At 32.2% G+C, this 900-nt stretch overlaps 1 pseudogene; it reads left to right on the top strand.

Moving 5' to 3' along the window:
* The first annotated feature begins 239 nt into the window (after positions 1-239).
* On the top strand, positions 240-339 carry LOC125613459 (annotated as a pseudogene).
* Positions 340-900: the final 561 nt, after the last annotated feature.

Raw genomic sequence — 900 nt, 5'->3', positions numbered from 1 at the left:
AGAAAACAAGTAAAACACTGGGATAAAACATTTGCAGAGTATTTAACAGATAATGGAATAGTACCTAGCATATCTGAAAAACTGCTGTAAATCAATAAGAAAAAGATGAAAGCAAAAAAAATGTGCAGAGGATATGAATAAGCAATTCACATAAGGGGAAAATAAGATGAGCAATAAACATATAAAAATACTTAATTTTGATAGTGATCAAGGGAATGCACATCAAAAATAAGGAACACTTGCTTTGGCAGCATATATACTAAAATTGGAATGATACAGAGAAGATTAGCATGGCCCCTGCTCAATGACACACAAATTCGTGAAGCATTCCTATTTTTCAAAATGAATCCCAATATCATGTACAACCATAATGCACTAATAAAAACATGGTATTAGCTCATTATAAATGCTTAGAACAGAATCTGGTATGCTATAAGCATTCAAATAAATATTGTTATTTAAAAATAATAAAATGAGGTTCTATGTTATTGGCAAAGTATAAAATCAGACCATATCAACACTAAAGAGAATATAAAGAAATGGGAATTTTCAACATTGAGGACAATATGTAAGTTAGACTATTTACATGGGAAAGTAACCTGTCAATTTCAAATGAAATTGAAAATGCACACATTATGTGACTAAAGAGTTCTACTTTCAGATTTGCACCCCAGAGAATAACTCACACATGGATGGTCACAGGAAACGTGTAAAAGAATAAAGTAGGATTTTTTTAGCAGGATTTTTTTGTAATAATGAAATATTTTGGAATTTTTGTCTTATCTTAAATTCCCTCTAAAAGCATAAATCAAGACTGAGTCCAGGGCTGGGACTGTGGCTCAATGGTAGAGTGCTTGCCTAGCACGTGTGAGGCACTGGGTTCAATCTCTAGCACAACAA

This window comes from Marmota marmota, unplaced genomic scaffold (assembly GCF_001458135.2).
Source record: "Marmota marmota marmota unplaced genomic scaffold, marMar, whole genome shotgun sequence".
Lineage (NCBI taxonomy): Eukaryota > Metazoa > Chordata > Mammalia > Rodentia > Sciuridae > Marmota > Marmota marmota.
Note: the sequence above shows the minus strand (reverse complement) of the source record. Positions and strands in the feature narration are given on the sequence as shown.